The sequence below is a fragment of the Sparus aurata genome, chromosome 7 (genome assembly GCF_900880675.1).
Source record: "Sparus aurata chromosome 7, fSpaAur1.1, whole genome shotgun sequence".
Taxonomy (NCBI): domain Eukaryota; kingdom Metazoa; phylum Chordata; class Actinopteri; order Spariformes; family Sparidae; genus Sparus; species Sparus aurata.
Window position 1 is genome coordinate 30,260,696 of NC_044193.1, and position 10,492 is coordinate 30,271,187.

The 10,492-nt window shown below is 39.3% G+C and overlaps 1 long non-coding RNA gene across 1 annotated transcript; it reads left to right on the top strand.

Annotated features, from left to right (window-relative positions):
• Window positions 1-3,518: 3,518 nt before the first annotated feature.
• On the top strand, window positions 3,519-7,160 carry LOC115585266 (uncharacterized). The gene is made up of 2 exons (XR_003984679.1): window positions 3,519-3,548; window positions 6,573-7,160. It is a non-coding gene; the product is annotated as an uncharacterized LOC115585266 (long non-coding RNA).
• Window positions 7,161-10,492: the final 3,332 nt, after the last annotated feature.

Below are 10,492 nucleotides of genomic sequence, written 5' to 3' on the forward strand. Positions count from 1 at the left end.
CACTGTCGGGCAAACTGTTTGTGTAGCTCTTCGTTTTTTTGCCACATGAACCTTCTTACATTCAGTTGGTGATGCAGAAAATCTGAGCAAGAACACACACTGACAAAATGATGGGGCAGCTTGGCTACATACCACTTTGAATGATGTTTTTGTATTTGGCTCTAACTTGCTGCCATGTCCGACTGCTGCTTCCACATCTTAATAAAATGCAATATGAAATATTAATTAGGCCAACCTAGTATTTATTTGTCACAGATAATGAGTAAAGTTAATTATTTCTTTGATGTGGCCACGAATAAACTGATGAACTGATCAATGTTTCACCCGTTGTAGGGCAGTGTAAGTCCAAACACAAATCTTACATCTTGAGCTATTTTCACTGTCGAAAAGGTCTTTATTGTCATTGTACAGGGACAGTAGCTACATGTGCTTGTTCATCCCGACACACTAATACAAAAAAAAACACTGAACTTTTATAGCCTACGCACACTCAGCCTCGCTTTCAATAAAACACACACGCGCATTCTATAACTGAGATCAGTAAAATGTTAAAAAACAATATAGACATCATTCAAAAATGAAAAAAGATAGTTGTTGCTTCAGTGTTTTTATTTTTTAAATGGATGAGGGTTAATATGTAAAAGTTGCACAATGTTGAGCTTTCAGAAATGAAAACACTAAGGGCTTAATATAATATTGATCATAATATTAATCATTGTTAACTTACGCATTTACACGGTCAGCAGTTTTCTGCCAGCAGCCCTCCCTCGCTCTATTGGTGGCGACAGTGTTACTTTCTGATGGTTTCTTTGAATTCTTCATAGCCTTGCATAATAAGAATCTGCTCATCTTGAGTAAAATATGTGGCCCGGGATCGATCCATTTTCGCACGGAAGTAGAATAATATGACGTCAAACGCCCCCTTTTATGTGAACGCGCGCAGAGCACAAAGCAGAGAACCGGACTTGACAAATTAAGTTGATAACCATCGTCGCAGTACCGTTTAACTCTGATTGGGGACTTGAGGCTTTGTTTAGCTGCATCATGAGCACAAAGCCTGGCTATGTTGAGCCCCCTTTGCAGTACAGGCCTCCGGTGGCTGAGAGCCGAGTCGGATGAAAACAGCTTCAATGATCAGCTTCAGTTTGTAATGCGCCACATTTAATAGTAGAGTTTTCGCGATACCAAAATGATTAACCACGATACTATACCAGACAAAGTATCACGGTTCCGGGTATTATCTCGATACTGCAGCCTATTTTTATTATTATTATTTTCATGAACTGCAATGTATTTGTCGAAGTTATAAATAAATACTTATTAATTACTTATAATGTTGTTTGGTGCATGATAAACATAATACTGGTGAAGCAGGAATTAGACTGAAACAAATATGTTTATGAATAACATTTATTAAAAAGTTAAAATTAAAAAAAAAAGAAGGTATGGTCTTGGCCATGGGTTGCTTCCCTTTTGGGTTGGATGGCTCTCTGAAATAAGGAGTGGGAAATACATAACATGAATTAGCCTAATGGTTCTAATGGTTTTAGTTCATGAACAAAAGCATATAAGCAATAAAAAACAAATAAATGAAGTTAGAATTTATATGGTTGAAATCATAATCATTCAGTTTCCTTTGCACAATATTTATGTTTAACTAATATAAATAATCAACTTAGGATAACAAATCCACTGTCTTTTAAAACAATCTATTTGACAATAATGCTTCTTCTCCAACATAAAAAACCATAGAGGACAAAATACAATAAACAGGAGCTGATTCCCTGTGAAAACTATATTTTTATGCATTTTCTAGGTGCTTTATACTTTGACATCCTTTAACTCTTCATTCCTCAGCCTGTACACGGAGCATATAGCCTAATATTAGCCAATGACAAAATAAGCAGGGCATACTAACCTGAGGCCTGTACTACGAAGCCAGTTTAGTGGGTTAGCGAGGTATGTTGAGTCTAAAGCCAGGCTTCCCTGTACTACAAAGGTGGCTCTCTTTTAACCCGGCTAGATCACCATGGTAACTTATGCTTAGCTCATAACCTGGTCCCGACCAGGTTATGTTCAGAGTTTCAGCTTAAAATCGGCTATAAAAGCGCCGCTGTTTCACTGTGTAAATCATTTGGAGATGGCGTCACCATTCATTGAGAACCCGGTGGACCTGGGAGCAAGAATAATTCTGGCAGCACTACGATGTGAGCGGCTTCTTCGAGATCGCGCTGATCCGCTGGCATTTCCTGATGAAATTCTCTATGAGCGATATAGATTTTCAGCCGAGGGAATACGGAACATTTGCTCACTTATTGAGCCGAGTGTCAGGAATGCCACTCGAAGAAGCTGTGCGCTCACTGTCGGGCAAACTGTTTGTGTAGCCCTTCATTTTTTTTTGCCACGGGAACCTTTTTACATTCAGTTGGTGATGCAGCAAATCTGAGCAAGAACACTGCGTGTTGCGTGTTTGTAGTGTTCCCAAGTCATTTGAGCACAATGCTTGTTAAGGAAGGATTCTATAAAATATCTGGTAATGTAGGCTACTTTCATACCCCTCTACATCATCAGTATTACTTGCTTGCATAATGAAATCTTCCCCTTTTCATTCTTCTTCCTGTTGGCTTAAGATAGTGATATATTAAAATAAAATGGGAAACAGTATATTATCCACACTGACAAAATGATGGGGCAGCTTGGCTACATACCACTTTGAATGATGTGTTTGTATTTGGCTCTAACTTGCTGCCATGTCCGACTGCTGCTTCCACATCTTAATAAAATGCAATATGAAATATTAATTAGGCCAACCTAGTATTTATTTGTCACAGATAATGAGTAAAGTTAATTATTTCTTTGATGTGGCCATGAATAAACTGATGAACTGATCAATGTTTCACCCGTTGTAGGGCAGTGTACACCCAAACACAAATCTTACAGGCTTGAGCGATTTTCACTGTCAGGAAGCTCTTTATTGTCATTGTACAGGGACAGTCGCTACATTTGCTTGTTCATCCCGACACAGTAATAAAAAATAAAAAAAACACCGAGCCTACGCACACTCAGCCTCGCTTTCAATAAAACACACACGCGCATTCTATAACTGAGATCAGTAAAATGTGAAAACAATATAGACATCATTCAAAAATGAAAAAAGATAGTTGTTGCTTCAGTGTATTTATTTTTTAAATGGATGAGGGTTAATATGTAAAAGTTGCACAATGTTGAGCTTTCAGAAATTAAAACACTAAGGGCTTAATATAATATTTATCTTAATATTAATCATTGTTAACTTACGCATTTACACGGTCAGCTATTTTCTGCCAGCAGCCCTCCCTCGCTCTACTGGCGGCGACAGTGTTACTTTTTGCCGTGATTGTGTCCTTGAATTCTTCATAGTCCTGCATAATAAGAATCTGCTCATCTTGAGTAAAATATGTGGCCCGGGATCGATCCATTTTCGCACGGAAGTAGAATAATATGACGTCAAACGCCCCCTTTTACATGTACGCGCGCAGAGCACAAAGCAGAGAACCGGACTTGACAAAGTAAGTTGATAACCACCGTCGCAGTACCGTTTAACTCTGTTTGGGGACTTGGGGCTTTGTTGAGCTGCATCATGAGCACAAAGCCTGGCTATGTTGAGCCCCCTTCGCAGTACAGGCCTCTGGTATTCGACATATAAATCTGGGTGACGACACTGCAGGTGTTTTATGAGGTTGGATGTGTTCCCTCCTTTGGCTCCTACAGCTTGGTGGCAGCGCCTGCACAGTGGACGGCCTCGTCTTTTGCTTTACCATCTGTGCCTTGTTTAAAGCTAAAATAGTTCCAAATGTGACTTTTGGAGTTTGGCTTTTTGAGCAAAATTAGTGGTGCCGCTGACGACGACGCAGCGGCAGACTCGCCGCTCGGGCCGGTGCTTCTGCCATGGTGAGTGTGTTGTCTCGTGTTAGTGACTGTAAGCCGTGCGCGCGCCTGGGCGAGACAGAACTTTAGTTTGCTGTTTGTTTTGAAGTGAATTTCTGTCGAAGCGGAGCTGTCTTCATGGAATTCATTCTTGCCGGCAGAAACACACGAACAGCCAATCAGCTAACAGACGGGCGGACCCAGCGTGCGGAAACAGCCTATCATATCCCCGGACATCACCAGTAACAGGCAAACAGCCAATCATTTAGTAGCTGTGTAGTTCGGTTGCAGTAGTTGCATGTGGGTTTGTTTACAAGGGAGTAGCATGCAGTGAGAAGCCGGGAGGAGAGTAGAGGCGGCCGCTATGTAGCGGAAACTGGCACCGGTAGTATTGTAATCCACGGTAGTACCGTCGTGTAGAATTTCTAGTATAGTAGGAACCGTTAGGATTTGGCACCGCGGGGTACCGTGGGTACCGCGGGTACCGTGCAACTCTATTTAATAGTCGGTAACGCTAACAGCGTTGTAACGATCGAAATAGTAATTAGTAGATGAGTAGATTACCCGTTACTGAGAAAAATCCGTACTCGCACGTGAGCTCCCTTTTTATTTTTTCTACTCGCACAATCTATTTTTAGGCGCATATGCGAGTAAAATGCTTGCACTGTACAGCCCTGAAATGTCCCTGATAAATTTAAGGTGGAGTATTAACACACGTCGACTCAGCTATTTATTGATTATTAAATGATGCTGCTATCGTCTGATGTAAGCTAGCAAGCTAACTCTCTGCTCCAACAACGATAACTACGATGCATTAAACTTTTAATGTAGCCTAATTCAATTCATCACATTGACGTTACTGTACCTCTATCTTCTTCACGTTTTTCTTCCTCTTCATTCCTTCTTTTCCTTCTCTTGGTGCCGGATAGTTTCAGTCGTTTGGACGCTGTGGTTCCGCTACAGTATCAGTAAATCTCTCTCTGGGTCTTGGGGTCTCGATCCGGTCAGATTCAGGCAGCTCGCCTCTCGACCCGCCCCTCTCACAGAGGACACGTACAGTGCACCGAGCCAGGAACCAGAGAAAAGGCCTCTCCATTATTTTATAGTATTTGCTATGAAGTTATGTTGCTGTGGGCTGATATAATGTTTCGAAAGAATAGTATTAATGGCACTGGTAAAAAATATATTTTTTATTTTATTTTTTATTATTATTCATTTTTTTCTCCCCCCGTTTTCAGCGCCCCCCGCGGATGACGGCGCCCCTAGCATTTGCCTATACTGCCTATGCCCAGGGCCGGCTCTGGGGAAGCAGCTAAATTTTGGATTTTTTTTTTTTTTCTTTTTCTGTGGAAACTGGATTCCTTGGTCCGTCAGACCTTTGATCCAGTTTTTTTTTATGTGCAATCGAAACCATTGACATCAAACCAAGGACGAGTCAGCCAAGAGGCTGCTTGCTCCAGATGGATAACATCCCCAAAACAGTATTATTTAATGGAAACCAGGGATGGTATTTATCAATCATCCTGAAGTCAAAACTGTTAAGAAGCACTTTATAAACTATGTGCCAATAAGCCAGAACAAGTCTTTATCCCTACACCTGTGCTGACAATATCAGACATGCTTTTTGTGACATAATTCAAACAAGTGTGAAATTAGTTGTCTATATTAACCATCTTAAGTGAGAAGTGCTTTTCACTGAATGTTTCTGAAGAACAGAATTTTTGTTCAAAACAATGAAAAATAAACATTATCAACAAACACAACAGAAACTCCAGTGTTGATGTAATGTCAAAGACATCAATGCAGAGATGTCCGTGACAGACGTCAACTGAAGTTAGCATGCCAAATGTACTACTACAAATTTTTGTTATTTACTTAAAACATTTTCTAAGGGAAATATTTCATTTTTACATTAAACATTGCTTAGCAGATTTAAGATTTTAACACAACACATGAAAAGCATCTAAAATATGTTTTATTTTAGATTAAGCTACTCAACAGTGTACACAAATAGAGATTTAACAAAGAGTCAATTGAAAGAAAAAAGCTTAGCAACTACTTGGATAAATGTTTGATAAAATCCATTTCTTGTATAAACTGTGGTTCCATCTTCATCTTCTACAGATGTGAAGAGTGGCTGCTTTTGGTTTTTAGATTCCTTTTATAGATTAATCATTTTGTGTTTTGTAATATTTGTTTGATCAAACAACATTGGGATGGTGTCACTTTGCACTCTGGGTAATTGTATCCATTTTTCACTATTTGGGGATTTTTTTTAACAAACCAAACAATCAATTGATTATTGGAGAAACTAATTGGAGTTAATCAAGAAATAATCGTTAATTGCAGTCCTATAATAGTTCACAAAAAGCTCTACTTCACCCAACTCCAACAGTAAAATGGTGCTGTCATAATGAGTGTATGATTAATAATAATGTAATGATAAAATATACAGTTTAATAGTAAAACAATCACAGGGGAAAATACTCCCTTACTGAAAGTGGCCCAGGATTCCTCAGTCGCAACTAACACAGGGTAAAACATGAGTTCATTCAATCATGTAATCTATAATATGGTTTAATTATTCTATAATCATTAAATTGTATGATCAGCATGTACTTCATAAGATATGTTGAAAAAAAACAAACCTTGTACCAAACCAACAGATCCCCAACGGATGCCATATCAACTCCCCTCCACTCAGCCTTCACGCACCGTTAAACTGGAACAGCTACATCAGGATGCTGTGTGTTGACCTCAGCTCAGCAGTTAATACAATCTCACCCATGAAGAGGATTGGAAAACTTAACTCTGGGCTTGAGTGCCACAATTGGATATTGTTGTCGCTGTTTAGTTGATTCTGCCAGCACCTGTGATCCTGTGATTAAATACAAAATGATGTCTATGTTGTATAAAGATCTGTTCAAAGCAACTCAAAGGAGACCATAATGCACATGTCAGGAATCTGATGGCATTACACTTTGATGAAAAACAAACATGTCACAAACATACAGAAGCATAGTTACAGCACATGAAGTACAACAGCTAGCCTACGGACATCCTTAACTACAAAGCTCTGAACACAAAACACATCTTGACTTACACATCACGTATGCCCAACAAGTTTGTTTCCTGTTTTCTGTTGGTCTTATGTAATGCTGTTGATCCTCCTTTTGTTTTCTCCACTACATCACACTAGCAGTGATTCAGTGTGCTGTGTCTGAATCCATTAAATCTGCGATTACCTCACTTGATCTTCGGTGTCATCTCTAGTCAGCAGAAAACATCCACATAAAATGTTTTATCACCTTTAAATCTCTATTAATAAAGAAAGATCAGGATAATCTTGAGTTCTTTATTGTATTTTAAATCAACATGTAACCGAGTATGGAGGACCAAACCTGACATAAGTATAAATAAATAAATAAATCCATAAATGCATAAATAAATACATGAATAAATGCATAAATGCATAAATAAATACATAAATATATAAATAAATGCTGAAATAAATGTATAAATAAATAAATGCTGAAATAAATGAATAAATAAATAAATGCTGAAATAAATGTATAAATAAATAAATAAAAGTATAAATAAAAGAATAAATGCTTTTTATTTATTTATACATTTCTGTTCACCTACATTTATTTATTTCTGTATTTCTGTATTTCTCTTCACCTACATATATTTATTTCTGTATTTCTGTGTCCATATGTAAATGAGGAGGTAGGAGGTCCTAACCTCAGTCAAGAGCATGATTGGTTACAGGAGTGTGCTCGATGAGGGTCTACTACTTCTGCCTTACTAGCAGCGCTGATTCCTGTACACTGTACAGGAATGTTGCTGGCTACCAGCAAGCCCGCTCAGCTAACTGTTAGCTGCAGTTGTTGACATTTGTTCATGTAGCTCTGGTTTAGTTATGAATTTGACTGGCGTTCATTTTAACTTGCGAAGGTCCCAGGTGTGCTGGTGGTGTGGTTTGAGAATCCCGTCTGGAGAGAGAGGGATCCTCAGCCATGTCCGCTAACCAGGAAAAACGTTCTGCTCATTGCTCCAAGTCATGTATATGTGTATTCTAGACGAGCGCTACAGAGCACAAATCGTCCAAAAGTGCATGTTGTCGGTCTCATATCTTTGTCGTGAATGTCTGTACTCTCAAATAACTCAAGGGTGGAACAGGCTGAGGCATTTGTTCACGCCAAGCGGCTCGAGAGCGGCGTGGAGACCCCTTTTAGCTCTTATGTTAGCTGTTAGCTGCTCGCTGTAGCGCAGCGTCCAGGCTACCTTGTGACACCGGTTACCATCGGGTATTTTTCATTCCGCACTGTTCAAAGTCGCTTAAAGCCATCGTTCCGAGCTGCATACATCGTTATTAAGCTGAAGCTAAGTCGGTGTGAAAAGTGTACACTGTCATACAGCCTGCTGGTCAAACAGTCTGCAGAGTACGTTGACATCCAGCCCGAGCTCAGTGTGAGGTCAATCAGCTGTGGCAAATCGTGAGACGTCCAGATCAACCTGTGATACAAACACCAGTAGCGACAATGGTTCATATGAAAGCCCAGACATGTATCTCACTCTCGGTGGTAACATGTGCCAATAGTTAACCTGGACGCTACGCTCTTAGCGCTACAGCGAGCAGCTAAAAGCTAACTAGCAGCTAACTGCTAACAGCGGTGTCCACGCCGCTCTCGAGCCGTTCGGCGTGAACAAATGCTTAATACTGTTCCACACATGAGTTGTTTAAGAGTACAGAGATTCACGACAAAGATATGAGACCGACAACATGCACTTTTGGACGATTTGTGCTCTGTAGCGCTCGTCTAGCAGTGGTTTGCAAGTCGCAGCCCCGGCTTCTCCGTGTGGATAGAAGTGTTCAAGCCACGTCAAAACGAATACACGTATACATGACTTGGAGCGATGAGCAGAATGTTTTTCCTGGTTAGCGGACATGGCTCTCCAGACAGGATTCTCAAACCACACCACCAGCACATCAGGGACCCTCGCAAGTTAAAATGAACGCCAGTTAACCTGTTACACTGGTCGAGGCCATTAAGCTAACTGGAGCTGTTTACAACGTTACAGAGAGCGAGGCTTGAGATCAGGAACCGTTTGCTTTTGTCTGGCTCTCCGATTTGACCAATCATGCTCTTGACTGAGATTAGGACCTCCTACCTCCTCATTTACATATGGACACAGAAATACAGAAATAAATATATGTAGGTGAACAGAAATACAGAAATAAATAAATGTAGGTGAACAGAAATACAGAAATAAATAAATGTAGGTGAACATAAATGTATAAATAAATAAATGTAGGTGAACATAAATGTATAAATAAATAAAAAGCATTTATTCTTTTATTTATACTTTTATTTATTTATACATTTATTTCAGCATTTATTTATTTATTCATTTATTTATGCATGTATTTATTTCAGCATTTATTTATTTATACATTTATTTCAGCATTTATTTATTTATTTATGCATTTATGCATTTATTTATTTATTTATTTATTTATTTATACTTATGTCAGGTTTGGTCCTCCATAACCGAGAGCTGTGCGCGGACACTCTGTGACTCACCAGTTAACTGCTTCTGTGACCTCAGCAGCATCACACCCCGGAAAACAACTGAGCTGCAGTTTAATGAGTAATGAAGAAAGTTAGAAAATCAAAATTTTATTAGCGAATATGCTCTCCTCCAGCTCAAACGTGATTTACAATTAGGGATCACAACATCATGCTTAATAATCTAGTTTAATGTTCCCACTACATTGTAATTATTCCTGTGGATAAGAGAAGCACTGTATTTTATTGCTGTTGTTTTCCACAGGAAGGAAGATGTGGCCGTTGCTATGGATGCAACTGTGCTGTGGAGATGTGAGCTGAGAGCATCAGAGTGTCTGCTGGGGCGAAAGGAAGCTTTGACTCAGAGCTGGTCACCTACATGAACCACAAATCTCACTGCCTCGCTCAGTCTATTAGTTTCACACTGCAGTGTTCTGTAGTAAACTGCAGTCAGTGCACTGGAAGCTGTGCTCCTGTGTGAAGGCTCATCTTGTAGTCTGTTTTTCAGCATTTTATGAACATGATGCCAATGTAAGGTGATGAATCGGAGAGATTACAGTTTGCTATTTTAAATGAGTTATACTCAAAATAAAAAACACTCAGCACACACACATACTTGGCACGGTAGTGACAAATAAAAAAAAAAAAACAGCATACTTACTATGCTTTCAAAATAACAGCATTGGACCCAGTGCCGGTCCTGAGTAATTTGGTGCCCTAGGCAAAATCTTGGGCGGCGCCCCCTTGCATCGCAGTCAATTTCACAATCAATTTTCATACACTCACACAGAAACTGCATGTATATATTCAAGATTTTATTTCTTTTAAGTCAAAAATATCACACCAAATAAAAACTGAGGAAAGAAACAAGTGATAAAAATACAATATAAATAAGGCATTGTGCAAACATTATCTCTCAGCCTCAGCAAGTGCCATCTCTCGCTTATCTATTGTCAACCGCTTTGCAAAACGACCTTCAACTCCTTCCATGTTGCCATATGGGTATTGAGCTC